General features: G+C 40.3%; 1 long non-coding RNA gene across 2 annotated transcripts in view; it reads right to left on the bottom strand.

The window, feature by feature from the left end:
- The window catches only part of LOC145717941 (uncharacterized), a 156,751-nt gene that overhangs the window by 42,524 nt on the left and 94,421 nt on the right, over positions 1-19,806 (bottom strand). Inside the window, exons 2-3 of one of the 2 annotated variants that reach the window (XR_014141471.1) lie at positions 10,733-10,834; positions 4,387-4,508 (exon numbers count right to left, since the gene is read on the bottom strand). This is a non-coding gene — a long non-coding RNA (uncharacterized LOC145717941). The remainder of the gene's footprint in view (positions 1-4,386; positions 4,509-10,732; positions 10,835-19,806) is intronic. The other variant, XR_014141470.1, reaches the window with a different exon arrangement.

Raw genomic sequence — 19,806 nt, 5'->3', positions numbered from 1 at the left:
TTAATTCCTTTTGTTGTTATTTTTTACCACATCTGCTCTCATGCACCAGACTCTGGAGGGCAGAGTCTGCATTTGGTAAGTCTATATGTGTCCTCTATTGCTCAGTTTAAGGCCTTATGGGTAGTAAGTATGCAATACCACAGATCTTCAACACCAAGAGCCAAGTCAGGTACCAAAAAGATAACGGTTACATCGTACAACACAATGTTTAAATGCTTCTGTACTGGGGCACCTGGGTGGCTCAGACAGTTAAGCGTCTGCCTTCAGCCCAGGTCATGGTCCCAGGGTCCTGGGATTGAGTCCCACATCGGGCTCCCTGCTCAGTGGGAAGCCTGCTTTCTCCCTCTCCCGCTCCCCCTGCTTGTGTTCCCTCTCTCGCTGTGTCTCTCTGTCTAATAAATAAAATCTTTAAAAAAAAGAAAAGAAAAAGACGTAATGGAGTATAATGCGGGTATAGAGCTGTGGAAAATAAATTTCTGTTGTTTATAAACTACCAAGTCTATGGTCTTTTGCTATAGCAGCCCGAATGGACTAAGCCATGAGGCTTAGGAAACATTATTTTAAAAATGGCCTCAACCCAACAATATAAATTTTGCACTTTGGAGTTTTGAACAAGATGGATTCATTGCACAAAAGGGCACCACTTGTATCCATTTGGAATGCCAATGGCCAGCAACAGCCTAGCATCGACACATTAGCTTGCAGAATATCTCCAAATGTCTCTTACAAATTCTAATGATGAAAGGAGAGTTCAAGTTCGATGACTGTTCAGTGTCAGGCTGCCCTGCAGAGACCACCAGGTAGGCCCAATCACATACTGGAGGTGCAGCATGTGGCTCTCTGATCATTTATCTATCCCTAATGAGGACCAGCTTATAATAAGGAGCAATTTCTCCTCAGAGTCCAGTGTGATTGATTGAAATCAAACTCCAATTCAAATGTGATTATGCCAATGAATTCCTTACTTTCTGTTGGCTATGAATCATAGAAATGTTGGAAGTTTTGTTCTTAGCATGGTCTTCATTTACAGCTTTGGACTGCCTGTATATGGGTAAATTATGCCCGTTCAGTGAGAATCTATGTCCTACCATGTCTTTGAGAGTCAAAAGCAAAAATATGCCTCAACTTTCCTCCTAGTTTCTCAACATCTCATTGGCCAAATTTCTGTGGGATAAGCTAGTATGATTCAATCCATCATAGAATCAACCTAGTCCCTGCCTACAGAGATCCTTCTTAGAAGCTTATATGTGCTTATCAGGGCTATATTCTTTGGGAAACGGTGCTTTGAATTGCCAAAGGCAAGTTCAAAGCCTGGAAGCTCTACCTGGAGGGACTCAGTTTTGCCTGTTTAAATACACACAAACCCCTTCACTCTGAAACATGTCTACAGGGCTCAAAAGGTTGAGAAATACCAAATCTGCTGGTGGAAACTCATTTATTTTAAGTTTATATTACATTCCACAACCTGTGTCCTTCATAAAACCAAAGTTCTATTAGGAAACCTAATATCTAGCCCAAAGCAGCCTGAGAAAAATCTTATTTGAGCCCCATTCTTGACTGGTTCAAGTATGGCTCATCAGGACACAAAAACAAGAACTTGGTCATCTGCCTCATTGTTCTTTTACTTGAGAAGAATGTGTGTAGTAGATATATATTATCCTTTCACTTCCATTTCTATACCCACATTGGACAGAGCTTTAGCTCGGTTCTACAGTGATGGCATGATTCCCTTCCCCTTTGTGCGCATCTGATTAAGAAAGTGCAGTCTCAAACCGTGACTTCTGATAGCTGCAGCCCCTAGGAAATATACAGTAGCATATGATCCATGCCAATGCGCCAGACTAAGAGAGCTGAGGCTTTCCTTCGGCCACTATCCTATTCCACAGTGGTTGTGAACCAAGGTTTGGGATGTCATTCCCTTATCTCTTACCATAGTGTTAAGCTTCTTACCTTTGAAGACAAGCAGAATTTAAGTGAGGGCCATAGAACTATGTGCCTGGAGACATGGCTGTCAATATGGCTTATACTCTAACCCACATTTGTAACATCACCATGAAACAGATCCACTTGCCTTACCATTCCCAATTGCCTAAGAGAAGGAAACTACTATTAGCACTGAATATTCACCTCAGAATCAAAGACTACCAGAAGTAAACGAGCCAACATCAATGTTCAGGTTTTTTAGAGTCTATTTATCCCAGGGTATCCCTTAACATCCAGATGTTACCCCACACACAACTCTTGTATAACACCAAATCTCCCTTATTCTCATATTCCCTTGTAACTACCAGGAATTCACTGTTTCCATGGCATCATTCAGATTTTGTGTCCAATGTCAGCTTGTCTCCAAATTGACCGATAGATTCAAACAACCAAACAGAATCCCAGGTAGTGTTTTTGGTAGAATTTGACGAGAGAATTATAAAATTACTGTTGAAATGCAAAACATCTCTAGAATAACCAAAATGATATGGAAAATGAAGAAGAAAATTGATATAACTCATATTGTCCAGTTTCATGACCTACTTTAAAAACCATAGTACTCCAGGGGCACCTGGGTGGCTCAGTCAGTTAAGCGTCCGACTATTGATTTTGGCTCAGGTCATGATCTCAGAATCATGAGATCGAGCCCCAAGGCAGGCTCCGCACTGGGCATGGAGCCTGCTTAAGATTCTCTCTCTCCCTCTCCCTCTGCCCCTCCCTGGCTCCTTCTCTTAAAACAAAACAAAACAAAACAAAACAAAAAAACAGTCATCCAAATAGTATAGTGTCGGCATAAGGATATATGTACAGATCAATGGAACAGAAGAGAGGTTTTAGATAAAGAACTACACATATATGGTCAGTTTATTTTTGATAAAAGTGCTAAGACAATTAAACAGGGAAAGGATTTTTTTTTTTTTTTTCAAAAGAGAAGCTGGAAAAAAAACTAGCCAGAAAATTGGGTATCTGTATGCAAATATTTATAAGTATATGTGTGTATAGAGAAACAGAATATAGATATGTATAGATATATATGCATATACATATTAATGTATGTATGTATTCCCCAAGCCATATATAAAAATGAAATTGAATTGTATCATTGACCTAAATATAAGAATTAGAACTATAAAACTTCCAGGGAAAATATTGGATAAAAATCTCTGTTGACTTTGCAAGGAAAAAGATCCCTTAGAAAGGATATACAAAGTAAGAAACATTTTTAAATGATATATTGGACTTCATCCAAATTAAAAACTTCTTTTCCAAAAGAAACTTAAAAAGTTTCACTGACAGAGGACAACTCAAATGTTCACCAACTAATGAACAGGTAAACCAGTTGTGTACTCTACTGTATGGAATACAGTTCAGAAATGAAAAGGAATGAACTACTGACATATGTAGCCACATGGTTGAATCTCAAAAGCAATATAAGTGAAAGAAGCCAAATACAAACCTCTAACCACTGTATGATCTCATTTACATGAAATTGAAGAAAAGGCAAAACTATGGTTGCAGAAGGCAGATCTAGGATTACTAGAGCCTGGAACTGGGAAGAGGTGAATGACTGCAGAAAGTGAGGAGGGAACTTTGGGAGATAATGGAAATACATCTTTATTATGGTGATGGCCAGATGGACAGTATGCATTCATCAAAGTCGTCAAATTATACAGATGAAATTGGTGGGTTCATATTATGGAAACATATCTCAATGAAACTGATTAAAATATACTTGATGAAAAAAGATAAATGTGTACTTACATATATGCTTGGTATATATATATCTGTATACTTTGTGTGTGTATAATTGATATTTAATAAAGATAAATATCAGCTGTGGCCCTTTCCTGTGTATCACTGGGTATAACAGCTACTAATAATTAACCAACACAATAAATACCACTGGAATGAGTAAATCAGTACTAATTATAACGCCAACTTTTAAAATTAGAAGCAAATATTTACAAAATAATGCAGTAGTTTGCATGAGTGTGTTTGTTGACTGACTGGCCAAATACCAGTCTGCCTGAGTGATTACCTTGAGAATTGCTCTAGTTGTCTGAAGGTCATGCCATATACAGGCAGGAGTTCCACGCTTGCAAAATGGACAAGTAAAGTATCAATTAACTCAAACTCATATTCTATGTGAAATCAACTAGGGATGAGCAGCCCCAACAGAACCAATCAACAGTTGCCAGAACTTGGGACACAGAAAATAAAAGAATTCAAAACCATCAAAGACCCATGCAGCAAATATGATCAAGTGTCAAAGAAGAAAAAGCAGGTTAAAAGCCTTTCAAGAAGCAGCCCCACATGTGCATAGCATCATTTTGCTTCACTTCAACTACCTCTGACTAACCAACTACATTATCATCACTAAGCAAGGATCTCAGCAGTGCATACTTGTTGTATAATGAAATGTCTGCTTCTTCTTAGTCTCCGAAGAGATCTGTAGCTCACCAAGACTCTGACAGATGGAAAACTGTGAAGTCAGCTGCCTTAAGGACTCTGTGGAATATGTCAGCCTAGAAGATATAAAACAACAGATCGATAGTTATCCTAAATTGCATAGAATTGTAATTGTATAGAATGAGACAAAGTTCATCAAGCCACATAATGTGGATGCAGAAATTTCATTGATAGATTAGTCTGCAATCTCTTGATATTCATCTACCAATAGCTCCTTTGAGCAGTTGTGTTCTTTTTTGCAACTCTAGGTTAGTGTTTCATGTAAAAGGCAGTACTTTTATCTATTCACGAAACAACTTCCTAGACCATCTAACCAGACTCACACTTTACACTTTTCTAAACTGAACTGTCCAAGACACCAATTTCACATTTCTTTCTCTTATATAATCCTTACCCTACCCCTGGCCCTGCAATGCGGTATGAGGTATGAGGTACTCCATCTTGACTTTGGCTCTTCTCTAGTATGTTCCATATCCCACACCCCAATGCTGCAACCTTGGGGAACCACAGGTTGCGTTTACCCAACCTAACTATTTATGGCCAAGAAACAGAATTAGGCCAACTATCATGTGCTCTTTGTAACTCACTCAGTTCCAACAATGGCATTGAATTATCATGGTAAGAAAACCCTGTTTATGCTCTCCTCATAACATATTAGCCCAGGCTTAGAAGTAATAACTGCTTGGCAATCTCAAAAGTGTCTGTAGCTAGTAAGCAATGAAGTGGTTCAGCAGTATTAACTCTTGGTGAAAGAAAAGCATGATAGTACTGCCCAAAAAGGATATGAAACTATTCTTTCATTTAAGAAGCAGATACAGCTTTATATAACTTATGTAACTATCACCTTGAGTGAGCACAAAGTAATCATAAAGCACATTTGTTATTATTTTTATTTTCATTGAACCCTTACATTTATTTAGCTATTTCTTCCTCTAGCTCTGAAGGGGGAAAAAAAAAAAAAAAACAACGGTGCAGTCCTCATGGATTTTTTTTTTTTTTAATCATTTTTATGTAGTACAGGTCCCCTGAGAACAAATGAAAATATTTAGCTCCATGTAATAATTAAAACTCCAAATTTGATATAACGTTAAAGCTCCTGCCCTCCCCCTGAAGTCAATGAAAGGGGTACATTCCTTCCCTTGTCTTTTTATACCTCTTTCTATACCTCTCTCCAGCTTGTTAATTAAGGTTTATATTCCAATGGGACTGGAGCAGGTTGAGGGAGGAGAGGTCATGGAGTAGGAATCTCTCTGCGTGACTAATATGAAGCCGGGGATCTTAGTCTCCCATCCTGTCTTGGAGGCTGCCCTTCTGGCAGTGTGAGTCCAGGAGTTGCTCAGCCATGCTGCGTTTCTGAGGATCCTTCTCTGCACGTTTCTTTATGAGGACTGTGTCCATGAGAGTCCCACAGAATACAGATGGCACACTCAAATCCAGATAATTTGAAGGTTTAAGAGAGGGTTTACAAAACTATGGGTGGAACAGAAGCAGACCAAAAAGGAAATTGAAGTGACCTGGGGTTAGTGACAGTGGGAGTGATCTCTAGACCTCAACAGATTTGGGGGGGGGGGATTACCAGTACTCCAAAGGAGAGAACCATGCAGAAAAGGTCAATATAATAGGAACAGAGACCTTTGGTAAAGGGATAGGACAGGTTGAGGGGCCTCAGAGGAAAAGAGCCAGGAAACAAACTGCTCTAATCTCCTTACCACAGATCTCCTACTGTGGACCCCCACTGGGGCACCCAACTGGAAGCCAAGGGCAAAAGGGAGCCCTTGATGTAGTGCATGGAGGTCTGCCTAGCAGTGCAAAAGGTAGATGTAGAAAGTTAGAGAGAAAATGTTGAAAAGCAGATGGATGATAGCCAAAACAAAGACAGATTAGTCTTTCTTCTGGATTGTCTAATGCTGTCATTATCCCCTAGGCATCTTGTAATATCTATTAATTTCTCTCTGCTAAACTCTGTTACTACTATAGGCTAGAACCAAAGATAACATAGATAGGATCCTTCAAGTCTACAATAAACTCTTATGGATCCTCACAATAAGCTCAGGAAATACAAATACCCCTATAAAAATGCCTTTATTTTGGCTCACCAAGGGATAGCGAACTTCTCTCATGTCCTTTAGGTTTCTCTGGTGTTAATGAGAATTAGAATTACCATACTGTAAGGGACACAAATTAAGACATCCATGTGGTCCTCTTCAAACTCCTTTCCATAGACTTCAGGTAAGAGGCAAATACTCCTCACCTCTAATATTGCTGGAGTGTCAAGAAGGACATAGATAACCGCAGACTCAGTGTCCTCAGACGAGAGACCATTAATTTAGTTTACTCAGGAAGAAGAATGCTGGCATGGACTCTAATTGTCCAAGTTTGGGATGCATACTCATTGCTGAATGTAACCAGGGATAGCAGTACTATGATTGGTCTAACCTGTGTGATGCCCTTCTCTGTGGCTGGAGTTGAGGATTCCTATAATTGAAAGCCTACAAGTTCCACATGGATTCAGACAGCAGGTTCCCAAAGGAGGCAGACATAGAATGATGTTAAAACCTGCTTATGAGACAAAACCATAGCTACTATATCTTCTATAGTATGAACACAGAAGCTTAGAAATGAACTTCAGAACAGTCCAAGAACAATAAAAATTCTAAACAGAATTCTGAAGACATGACACCTAATATGTAATGCTACTTGATGTGGGAGGATTCAAGGGCATACATAACTGAAATGCATGGTCAAGGATAAGTTTAGTGCAGATCAAGAACTACAAGAGATGATTTACTGAAGGTCCTGGAAAAAGGCATTGCTTTAACACCTTAATCACAAAACCCCTGTGGTTCTCAAAACTGCACTTTACAATAGACTTTGACACTTGCAAAAATTGACTTCTGAGACCAAAACACCCTGTTACTTTCTTACAGAGCAGTGTTTTTCAAATTTTAGTCTTCATAACCATCACCTGAGGGACACGTTACAAAAATTCAGAATTGCTGGCCTTCCTCCCAGAAATTCTGACATAGTAAATATAGGATGAAGCCCTGGAATCAGCATGCTAAACAAGCATAAGGTGACTATAAGAGATGGTACAAAACTGAAAAAAATTAAAACAAAACAAATCAAAAATATATATATATTTTTTAAAGATTTTATTTATTTATTTGAGAGCGAGAATGAGAGAGAGAGAGCATGAGAGGGGGGAGGGTCAGAGGGAGAAGCAGACTCCCTGCCAAGCAGGGAGCCCGATGCGGGACTTGATCCCGGGACTCCAGGATCATGACCTGAGCTGAAGGCAGTCGCTTAACCAACTGACCCACCCAGGCGCCCCAAATCAAAAATATTTTAACATTATTTGTCCTTGGATCAAAAGACGCATTTTGCGCTTTGGAACTTATTTTGTACTGCACTGTCCTGACTTTTCTCTTTGTATAACCCACTTTAGGAATCACCTTGACTGTAATCTTCACCAAAAGCCAGGTGGCATGTTCCTGAACATCAGTAATGGGAAATTCATTACTTTTAAAAGCAGTTTATTGAAGAGCTCATATTCATTTATTCAATCTTGATTGTACTGTGCTTGTTAGAATTTTCTTTTCTAGTTTCCACATAAGATACAGGACTGGATTTGTGAGAAGATGTATATTTGGCCAACATTATTCTGTTCTAGGTAAGACTGACAATGGGTACACAGAAAGCACCCAAATATACGCTGCAGTCTAACTTCACTTACTTGCCTGGGGATATCCAGCTGTACAATTATTTCATTGTTTCAACCATTTGTTGAAAAGATAATTCTTTCCCCCCATTGAATGGCCTTGACATCACTGTTTAAATTCAGTTGATCACAGATGTGTCAGTTTATTTCTGCACTCTAAATCTGATTCCATTAATCAATATGTTAAATCTTATGCCAGTACCATACTGTCTTGAAAAGTATAGCTTTGTAGTAAGTTTTGGAACAGGAAAGTGTGCGTATTCTCACTTTGTTCTTTTCAGGACCATTCTGGCTGTTCTAGGTCCCATGAATTCCCACAGGAATTTTAAGATAAGCTTGTCCATATCTGCAAAACAAGGCAGCTGGGTTAACTGGGTTGCAATGAATCTGGAGATCAATTTGGGGAGTATTCCAATCCACAAACATAGGGTCACTTTTCATTTATTTAGGTATTATTTAATTTCTCTCAACAATATTCTGTGAAGTTTTGGACTTCTTTTCATTTATTCCTAAGCATTTTATTCCTTTTCATACTTTTGTAAATTGAACTAATTTATTCCTTTTATTTTTGATTGTTCATTGCTAGTGTATAGAAATACCATGGCTCTCTGTATACCGAGGTGTATCCTACAACCTCACTGAACTTATTAGTTATAACATCTTTTTGTGGACTCCAAGGATTTTCTACATGCAAAATGTCATACTGAAATAGACAGTTTTATTTCACCCTTTCTGTGATATAATAGAAATAAATATTTGGCCTTTGTCCCAGTTCCTGGCACAGAGCTCCTGAAACCTTTGGAATCTCTGGAGTGAAAAGAATGTTTTTTATATGACTGTCTAGGGGCGGGGGCCCCTAGACAGATTCAGGACTGGGGCTGGTTGCCAGAAAGATCAAGCCATGATTAGAGTTGGCAATTTCAGCCCTAGCCCCTAATCTCGAAGGAGGGGAGAAGGATTGGAAATTGAGTCAATCACCAATGGCCAATGACTTAATTCTATCTATGTAATGAAACCCTCAAACAACCCCTAAATGATGGAGTTCAGGGGCTTCTGAGTTGGTGAGCACATCAAGATGCTGGAAGGGTGACATATTCAGAGAGGGCCTGGAAGTTCTGCACCCCTTTCCCCATAACTTGCCCCAGGCATCTTTTCCACTCGGTTGCTTCTGTGTTGTATCTTTCATAATAAACCAGTAATAGCAAGGAAAGAACTTTCCTGAGTTCTCTGAGTTGTTCTAGTAAATCACAGAATCCAAGGAGGGGTTCGGGAACCCCTTATTTGGTTGATCAGAAGTACAGTAGTAACCAGGGATGTGAGACTGGAGTCTAAAGTGGGGGTAGACTTATGGGACTGAGCCCCTAACCTGTGCAGTGGGGACTGACCCCACTGTCACCTGTGGGGTCTGCGCTAGCTCTGGGTAGATCGTGTCAGAACTGAATTGAGTTGGGGCACCTGGGTGGCTCAATCTGTTAAATGACTGCCTTCGGCTCAGGTCATGATCCTGGGGTCCTGGGATCAAGCCCTGCATCGGGTTCCCTGCTCCTCGGGGAGCCTGCTTCTCCCTCTCCCTCATCCTGCCACTCCCCCCTGCTTGTGCTCTCTCTCTCTCTGTCAAATAAATAAATAAAATCTTAAAAAAAAAAAAAGAATTGAATTGAGTTGTAGGACATTCTAGTTGGTGTCTGGAGATTTGGAGAATTGGTCGGGGGAGGAGGGAGGGTACCAGGGGACACCAGATATTTGGAGTCAGAAGTATCGTGGGTTAAATCAGACTTTCCAATCTGGATGCCTTTTATTACTTTTTCTTGCCTGAATGCTTTAACTAGTACTACCAGTACAAGGTTGAATCGAAGTTGTAAGAACACACATTCTTGTCTTGTCGCTAATTTCAGGTGGGCCCAGAGCCTTACTGTCTGCTGTTCCTTCTCGGACATTTCTCCTGTGGGACTTTGTAAAACTACCACCTTCATACCTTTCACATATCAGCTCAAATTTTCTTCCTCGGGACTCCCCCATTTCTAAAAGAGTTTTCTGTCCATATCCAAACTCCACTCACTGTCTATTCCATTATCTTTTCTAAGCTTCACAGTATTTATTAATATTTGAAATTACTGTATTTAATTTGTCTGGTCACCTTTCTATAGTCGATTGCTAGAATCTTAGATCAATGAGAGCTGAGACCTTCTCTGAACCTGCTCAATGTTGTGTCCCTCATGCTTACAACAGTGTCTGACACACAACAGGCATTCAACATTTGTTAAGTCAATGAATGAATACGGGAATCAATGAATCAATCATATTAATATATATTTGAAGCAGAGCTTTCTAACCAGAGCGACTCAGAATACCCGTTACAGGTGTATCCGATCTATGGATTCACTCAGCGATGTCCCTCCCCGTACTAGAGGCCAGCCTCATCCATTTTCCTAGGAAATTGTACAAACAATATCTATGCACGCTATGATGTTAAAGTTTGGGAAACTAGGTAGAAATATATTCTTATTCTTATTCCTTTATTTTTTTTTTTCCTTGCTTTAAAGAATAAATGCCTTCACTCACCCAGGTAGAAATCATGGAGAGGATGAATAGTGACTGCAGGAAAGAAGCCCAAACAGTCATTTCAAGGCAAGAATTAACTTCACTGCGACAAATGCTCTATGCCTGTAAAGAGAAGAAAGTATGCGTGGGTGTGGGGGAGGGGCAGGGGGGGTGCTGTGTATATGCACTCAGTGAGCTGTTGTTCCAAAATATCTCTGCCTAAAAGCTGTGGAATGATTCGAGATTTTGAAGTGGGTAGCCCAGTTGTCTGCAATTGACACTTCCTGTTTGTGAAACCAAAGCCTAAGCTGGAAAGCCCTGTCAGTCCCCCAGAGCATATTCTTTTCAGCAAATCATTGTTTCTACAAATCCTGAGTGACAGTTAAGTGCCAAAGGAATTGCCATTTCCTTGCTGATATGCAGCCACCCAAAGAAGTAACCAACCACCTGCCAGACAGATGGCTCTGCTTTAGCCACACCGTCCAGGATGGAGAGCTGGTATCCGGGGTCAGGGGTCACACTGGAAATAGTGCCTCAGTGGAAGTCAGCCAGGAAGCTGCAGGGGAATTTCACAACAGGCCAGAGTCAAAGGCCAGACAAAATGAAGCATACTGCCCAGTGTGAGTTCTTTGTGCTCATGCTTTCAGCTGCTTGGGTTAGCAGAGATAAAAAACTGTGTCTTTGGGCTTTCACTACCTACTTTGAGTCCTTTTTCATCTCCCCACCTATACAGTGAGGGCTTGGCATTGTCTGTGCTGCCCACTGTGGTCACCCCAAGCCACAGGTCGCTATTGAGCCCTTAAAATGGACTGGTCCAAACTGGTACGGGCTTAACTCTACAACACACACCAGGTTTTGAAGACACATACACAAGAATGTAAACTATCTCACTGCATCTTTATATTGATTACAAGTTGAGATGGCAATATTTCCCATGGTATTATTAAAATTAATTGTATGTGTTTATTTTTTTTAATGTGGCAACTAGAAAATTTTAAATTATATATGTGGATTGTAGTATTTTATTGGCAAGCAATTGACTAGATCTCCAATGCATTTTTCAGTATCATGGTTGATTTATATAGCAAAAGAAAAAGTAGGGAGAGGGAGAAAGGAAGGAGTTTAAATTTATGAAGATCGTGTTTTATTATGTATGTGTATGTGTGTATATTCATTTCTGAATGTATAACTAGGAGAAATATCAAGAAATGCATAACCTGTTGTAATAATTCTTTGGTCTTAATTGAAATACATATAGGCAACTATAAAGTCAGCGTGTGTTGAAGAAGCCACAACACTGGAAAAGAGGGATTGCCCAATTTCCCTGGAGCAGCATCCAAATGGAGATTCAAAGCCTAGCCCAGAGGAATCAACAAACACCGTGTTCTTCCTCCAGCCCCGGCCTTTATCATATGCCCCTTCCTGCTGCCACAGTGCCCTTTCTTAAGTGTGATTCTCACTGTGTCACTCACCAGCTTAAAAGTACTCAGTGATTCTTTTTTTTTTTTTTAAGAATTTTTATTTATTTCTTTGACAGAGAGAGAAAGAGAGCACAAGCAGGCAGAGTAGCAGGGAGGGGGAAGAAGCAGGCTCCCTGCTGAGCAAGGACCCTGGGATCATGACCTGAGCCAAAGGCAGTTGCTTAACCAACTAAGCCACCGAGGCGCCCTACACTTAGTGATTCTTTATCTACAGGAGAAATTATTTAGTCTGACACAGATATCCCTTATCTCCTGCCCTCTCTGCCTGTCCCAGATGCCAAATCCATGGCCATTTCCTGCCTTTCATGCCCTGTCTCAGTCATGCTGTACGCATTTACAGAGCAAGCACTTACTGAGTGCCTATAGCCTGCCACAAACACGGGTTTCACAACGGTGAAGAGAAGAAACAAGATCTGGTCATCGCAGAGCCTATAGTAGAGATGGGGAAATAGTATCAACACATAAACAAGCAAATGCTATGATGGAAAGTACAATAGAGGAACCTAATTTAGGAAAAGATATCAAAGAAGGCCCCTCTAGAAATGCAACATATAACTAAAACATGAAGGCCGAGAAGAGACCAGCTACTCAATGACCTGGAAGGAAAAATTTCCAAGCACAACAGAATGTACAAAAGCCCTGCAGTGAAAACTCATCTATTCATTTAAAACTCATCCAGGGGCGCCTGCGTGGCTCAGTCAGTTAAGCCTCTGACTCCGACTCTTGACCTTGGCTCAGGTCATGATCTCAGGATCCTGAGGTCCAGCCCCACCTTGGGCTCTGTGCTTATCCAGGAGTCTGCTTGTCCCTGAGAGGAGTCTGCTTGTCACTCTCCCTCCCTCCCTCCCTCCCTCTCTGCTCCTGCCCTCGCTCATGAGTTTTCTGCTTTCTCTCAAATAAATAAATAAAATGTTTAAAAAATAACATAAAACTCATCCAAAGCATCCCTTTCTTCAGGAAGTCTTCTCTGACTTTCTGAACCAGGTTAATCTACATGTTTTATTCGCCACCACCATGCTCTGTGGTTCCCTCCATCACTGTAATTACTACATTGGACTGAATGTGTCTATTGGTCCAATTAAACTGACAGCCCTGGGAAAGTAAAGGATTTGTATTTGTTTTCTTTGTTTTTGCATGGGAAGTAGCCCACTGTTTTCTCCTTAATTCATAGTAAATATTTACCGATCTTTTTGTAATGCGGGGTTGGTATATTACCTGACTCTGGACTCTTTCAGAAGTACTGAGGAAAAGTAGATTATATCATGTTCCTGATGACCATGTGAATGATTTGCCTGGAAGTGGCACCTTATTCTCAGTGGTATATCCAGCAAAGCTAAAACCATGAAGAATGAAAAAAAGGTCACCTTTGGATAGAGGTCAAGATTTGGAGAAGGAGCAGGAAGGGGGGGATTTGGGGACAAGCAAAAGAGAAAAGCGGGAGGCTGCCAGGAATGATGGATTGGAGCAGCCAATTAAGTAAGGAGAGTCGGTTTAGCACCCTTGGAAAGGGACAAGGAAAATGTTAAAATCCAAGAAGCAACAGCTGGTGTGACAGTGACCCATGGGCTTGCGCAGAACAGGAGGCACTGCCATGTTGGTCCCCTTTTGGTACTAGTTACTAGTTACTAAGTCTGTTCTTGGGCATTTGTTCTCTTAGTAGACCTAGAATTTCCTTCTGCCTTGCTAACTTTCTCTTTTCTTTGCCCCCCACCCTGTCCCTCTGATTTCAGCTGCTTTGAAACTCTAGGCGGTACGTTAATCTTTCTCAGCAAGAACCGACTTTTCTCTTTGTTTAATGTTGTGACAACAGTGCATTTATGTCAGTAGATCTCAATGTGACATGTACACTTATGTAAACAGTCACCACCACCCACTGGGCTTAGTGGGTCAGGGGAACTGACCCACTGCATGGGGGAGAAGGAGGGATAAAACAATGGAGAGGGATAAGAGAAAAAAAATCCAGAGACTAGAGGACCAGATAGGCTGATTCAGGGAAAACAGTTTTATATCAAAATTCTACCTTCCTATGGCAAATGGCATGGTGGTGTGAGCGTGGTGGCTTTGATTATGGCCTTAGGACATTTATTACAAGGCCTCTTACATGACACTCCCCTAACTCCAAAGCAGACTTTAAAGACAAGAAATCTTTCTGTATTTCCTAAGGCCTTGGGTTCTGTAGGCCTTTGGCTCCTCATCCATGACTCCAGGCCCCATGGCCCTAGGCCAGCTTTCTTTAGCACCTTTTCTGTGGAAATTAGCCTACTCAAGTGTTTTCCCTGGCCCACAATCAGGATAACTAGTCCTTTTCCCTAATCTTGCCAAAGAGGCAATTATATGTAGAAGGAATCACAAAATTGCCATGCCCAGGGTGTCAAAAAAAAATGTAGCTTTTCCATATATAACTTCTCTGAAGCACCTCTCCTACACACACACACATTGCCCTACTAAGTAGAATGGAAATTTCTCTTTAAGTAACACAGTTTCTACTTGAATGGCTAAGACTAGTATTCAGAGTTTATTTCTCCAGCCCCTGCTCCTCTCTGAGATGTATTTAGTTGTACAGGGAAGGAAATCGTCCATAACTTGGAAGCTGCAAAGAGGTAAGCCTCACAGTGTCGTGGGCAAAGCCTTACATTGTCCTGTCACTTCTCTGCTTACCCTCAACCAGGATTCTTGTTTCCCTTAACATGAAGCATCTTGCTGTCCTCCACTAACAAAATCTGTGTCTTGGCCCCTTCTTGCCTGGCATGTGGGTTCTCAGGGACCATTTCTACTTTAGCAACTGGTCTGCTTCTGTCTGTACAGAGGGCTCAGACCTTAAGTGAGGGTGGGCAATCTGGCACAGGGGATCTCAGCACTCAGCCTTAGGGCGACCTCCCCGCCCCCCCACCACCACCTTGGTGGCCTTCCCTTGCAAATTCTCTAGGAAGCATCCCTACTTACCGCTTTGACACTCTGTTGTAGGGAAATTGAGTTCTGCATGCCTTCTCCATCAGGAGGACTGCAATTCCTAACCATAGAGCATCACGAGCTTTTTAACGTTGCAACCTCCCTTCAGATGAGGTCGATGCCAGTCTATAGAACAACCGATTCTCTGGGAAGAACATGGGGCTAAACTTACCTGACTTTAGTATTCCTTGAAAATTTCTGAATCACACCCTCTCCATCCCAGATGCAGCACTAGGGATGTGGGGCAAAGACCCTGACGACTAATCCCTGTACAAATTCTAGCCTCTCCTTTTCTCCTATAATTCCACAGGAGTAGAAGGGAATCTTTGAGTTTCCCACTTCTTCTTTGCCATGTTCTTCTTTGCCCTACCCTGCCTGACACACAGAAAACTTTATAATCTAGTTTACTCAGGCCTGATGACCTTGATGATAAAGACAGAAAAGAAGGAATTCATACAATAGTTCTCTTTCTTAACAAACACTGGCTTTCAAGCTGCTAGTCTTCCTGCTTTGATTATTACAATTTGAATAACAAAACTTTCTTTCTCTTCCTATTTTTCAACAATTCTAACCTCATTCCCAAACCTAAGAACAAACGTATGTCTTAGGAGGAGTAAGAAGAAGGTCCTATCAGTGACAGGCTTCAAAATATTATCTCTATACTATAAGTTTGCATAGGTAAATGTTGCAGAGGCTTTGACTGAAGACAAAGAGAACATTCTAGAATTAACATGTACTAGCTCATGAGAGCTGTGTACATCTCTTCCCAACTCTGTGTTCAGTTAAGTCAACTTAGTAATTTGACATCAACCATAGCTGTAGTATTTATGCTATGGAAATCAGAAAGTGCTACAAATCAAATCAAGGTTTTTTGTTTTGGTTTGATTTGGAGTTTTTTTTTTGGAGAGCATCATTAAACATTTACTGGCACATCATTGTACTGGGTATATTGCAAAACCAAATTTACATACAGAGGAAAGCTATTACCTACATGGGAGCTAGCTACCCATCAGAATGTTAAGGTCAGGCAGCCTAGAGAGTCCCAGAAGCGCCATCCTCACTTCCCTTACATCCAAAGAACACCACACTCAAGCCCTCACTGCTAATACGTTTGACAAAGGTGATGGTGAAGTCCACAGCTACACCAGGTTCTAGGCGTTAACGGTATCAGTAGTACTACCTCAGAAATGAAGTCTCTTCAACTTTGCCTCAATATAGGAAGCAAGGGCAGTATGTCTTCACCAAGCCTCATAACAAATTGTTTCTATCATTTAAGAGAAGCTCGGATTTAGCAAGAGTGCTAAATTTTGACATTGAAAAACAATGGCCACTATGTATTTTTCCCAGATATGTCAGGCCATAGTTTATGTAATATTTTAAGGTCACTCATGGTATATGGCTAATAGCCAACACCGGTAGCAGAACTTTTAAACTGTTGGGGTTTTGTAGAATAAATAAAAAACCCTAATTTTATACTTCATTTTTAATCTGATGTTTTTCCCCTGTTAAAAACCAAAACATCTTATGGGTCATAGCCATGGGGAATGATATGTTAACAGCAGACTCCTTCTATGTTTTCCAAATTTACTAGAATGTGTACTTAAGAAAGGTCAGCAACCACAACAGGAAACAACATTGATCCAGGACCAAAATGAAGGACAAGATCACCTCAGAAAAAGATAAATGGTTAGAGTCTATTATACCTCTTCTGTCTGTACAATAAAATCAATGAATGCCTTATTCTGGAACATTGTTTTTATTTTGTCTTGGGTTTAGAGTCAAAAATCAATTCCAGTGTGGTTGATGTTTGACATAGAATACGAAATTGGAAAATGAGTTAGCTAGAAAAACAAGAAAAAGGAACGAACAAACAAAAATCATTTGAACATGTGTTGCTCAGCGTCACCATCATACACGCTAACAGGGGAAGATACTACAGAGCCAGCAGCGGGAAGGTGACGGAGGGATGTAGAGCATGGTTTCAGAGGGACACACCTGACCTCTCGCAGGAAACTGGCCCCCTACACAGCTGCACATGGTTCCGTGGCTGTGTATGTATGTGTGTATATGTGTTGTCAACGTTTCCTAGGAAAATACTTATTTCCCAAAATACAAAAATAGGAGCTATTCATATTAGATCATAAAGAGATAAAAGGCAAAGTGCCAAATCCTTGTTTGAACCAGTCAATATATCTGAAAGTCTGTCAGCAAGAGATTGAGTTGCTTTGTCCACAATCTAGTCCTTTTTTCTCCAATGATACCATTTAGGACAGGATTTTTCAACCTCATCACTGTTGACACACTGAGAGGGATAATTTTGTGTTACGTGAGGCTGTACTAGGTATTGTACTGTGCACGTAACAACATTCCTGGCCCCCACATACTAGACGCCACGATCATTTCCCCTTCTAGTTGTTATAACCAAAACTGTCTCCAGACACTGCCACATATCCCTTGGGGGGCCAAATCTGCCCTAGCTGAGAACCACTGATTTAGGGAAAAGGAAAAGAAACTCATGGAGTGTCTAGGTGGCTCAGTCGGTTAAGGATCTGCCTTCAGCTCAGGTCATGATCCCAGGGTTCTAGGATTGAGGCCCGCATCGGGCTCCTTGCTCAGCCAGGAGTCTGCTTCTCTCTCTACCTCCCCGCTGCTTGTGCCCTCTATCTCTCTCTCTGACAAATAAATAAATAAAATCTTAAAAAAAAAAAAGAAAGAAACTTTTATGTCACATCACACAGAAAAAATAATTCTAAGTGGATTAAAAGAATGAAAATGTCTAAAAATAGAATCATAACAGTACCAGAAGAAAATATAGTATATTTTCATAATATCGTTTAAAATATAGTGTGTATCTGGGGGTTAACTAGTTGAGGATGATGTTCTTCATTAAGCAGGACATGAAATAAAAAGCTGTAAGGGATTTGATTATATGCAAATTTAAAACTTTTATAGGGTAAAAGGTGATGTAAGAAAAGCTAAAATATGAATCATACAGTTCATAAAAATATTTGGAACATATTATATATCCCCAAATATTAGACGAGGCTTGTTTTGATTATAAAAATTTACTGCTGAGAAAGATGGAACCCTTATGTTTGAGGCCTAATATATCTTTCTCCTCTTATGGGTGCTTTCTCAATTCTTCCTTTTAAAGAACAAAACACCATTGTGAGAACATACCAAATTGATAGATCTATTCAGTGCTAACTTTAATTATAAAAATCACCTGACATAATTTGCCAAAAATGCAAAGGAATAAAAAAAGGTAGATGAATTGCTTATCTGTTAGATACAATTATAAAAAACAAACTCTTTTAGGGGCATCTGGGTGGTTCAGTCAGGTAAGTGACTGACTCTTTATTTCAGGTCAGGTCAAGATCTTAGTGTCATGAGATCGAGCCCCACATTGGGCTCCACACTCAGCAAGGAATCTGCTTGAGATTCTCTTTCCCTCTCCCTCTGCCCCTCCCCCCACTCGTGCACATGCATGTGTTCTCTCTGTCTCAAATAAATAGATCTTTAAAAACAAACTCTTTCAGAAATTACATTATGAAGCAAATATGTGCTCTTATTTTTCCTCATCTTTTTCATTTCTAATCACTTCATTTCTCTTATAGTCTATGGGGCAGGCAAACTAAATTTCTTTTGCTGCCTGACTGTACACATCTTTCTGTCTCTTCTCAAGGCACTTGAACATGCTGCTCTGTGTGCAACAGGATTGAAATCCTCCACAATACTTTCACCTAACTCTTCTTCATCTCTCGGAACTCCATTTCACCATTACTGCCTCTGGGAAACATTTCCTTACTTCATAGACTTTAACTGGTTTTCGTTGTTTATATGATCTCATATTACTCCATACTTCTCTAGGACTTATTACAGTGGGAAGTAACTATTTTTTGGCTATGTACTTAATGTCTGTCTTACCCACTTACATCTAAGCCACATGAGCTCAAGGAATGGTTCTGACCTAATCATCAAATGGCATCTGGCCCTGAAGTGATGGTCAATAAATACTTAGGAAATATCTCAATAGTAAATGCTCAATACTGGAGCAATTGCCAAAGTACAATACCTGGTATAGAGTAGACGTTTAGTTGCTATTGAATGAATAATCAAATAAATATTAATAACAAGAGTGATGTTGAGAGGCAGACATAATAGGCATAGAAATTTGGACAACGGACTTTGGGATAGAATGAAGAAACAGAGGAAAAAGATTCCTGACCTTCAAAAATGTACTCCATCCCCCAAAGATACAAATGTAGTGACCCGAAGGGGCACCTGCACCTCAATATTTATAGCAGCAATGTCTACAATAGCCAAACTATGGAAAGAGCTGAGATGTGCATTGAAAGATGAATGGATAAAGTGGTGTGTGTGTGTGTGTGTGTGTGTGTGTGTAATGGAATATTACTCAGCCATCAATAAGAATGAAATCTTGCCATTCGCAATGACCTCGATGGAACTAGAGGGTATTATCCTAAGCAAAATAAGTGAGTCGGAGAAAGACAATTATCATATAATTTCATTCATATGTGCAATTTAAGAAACAAAACAGAGGATCATAAGGGAAGGGAGGGAAAAATAAAACAAGATGAAATCAGAGAGGGAGACAAACCATAAGAGACTCTTAACCACAGGAAACAAACAGGGTTGCTGGGG

This window comes from Leptonychotes weddellii, chromosome X (genome assembly GCF_054177405.1).
Source record: "Leptonychotes weddellii isolate Sample4059 chromosome X, ASM5417740v2, whole genome shotgun sequence".
In the NCBI taxonomy this organism is placed as follows: domain Eukaryota; kingdom Metazoa; phylum Chordata; class Mammalia; order Carnivora; family Phocidae; genus Leptonychotes; species Leptonychotes weddellii.
This window is presented reverse-complemented; position numbering and strand designations above follow the sequence as displayed.